Source organism: Scleropages formosus, chromosome 17 (genome assembly GCF_900964775.1).
Source record: "Scleropages formosus chromosome 17, fSclFor1.1, whole genome shotgun sequence".
Taxonomy (NCBI): domain Eukaryota; kingdom Metazoa; phylum Chordata; class Actinopteri; order Osteoglossiformes; family Osteoglossidae; genus Scleropages; species Scleropages formosus.
In genome coordinates, this window is record NC_041822.1 from 23,893,933 (window position 1) to 23,894,348 (window position 416).

Below are 416 nucleotides of genomic sequence, written 5' to 3' on the forward strand. Positions count from 1 at the left end.
ACAGCACACAAGAAGCTCAGCAGTAATTGTTTTACTTCTGTCTCAGGACAGGCAACTTGTTTGACAAAACACACGTTGCAAACAAAACTGAACTCAAAAACACAACCAACTTAATTAATAAGACAAATTCTTTAAAACACAGATAAAAACTTCATTGATACGAAATGTAAGAAATCGCACAAGGCTGCGGCAATTAACAGTATATAAAAGAAAGTACAGTAGTTACAAGACACGGGAATAGTTGAATATCACACTTGATATCATAATAAACCACACACCAAGTTTTATTGAACGTTTTAGAGCGCAGCGATGAGGTCACAGCGCCGCGGAACACACGCTTTCATGTGGCCTCCTGTTTACTACAGCACGCCCGGCCCCGCCCCTCTCAGCGTCCTGACGCAGTGACGTAACACGCA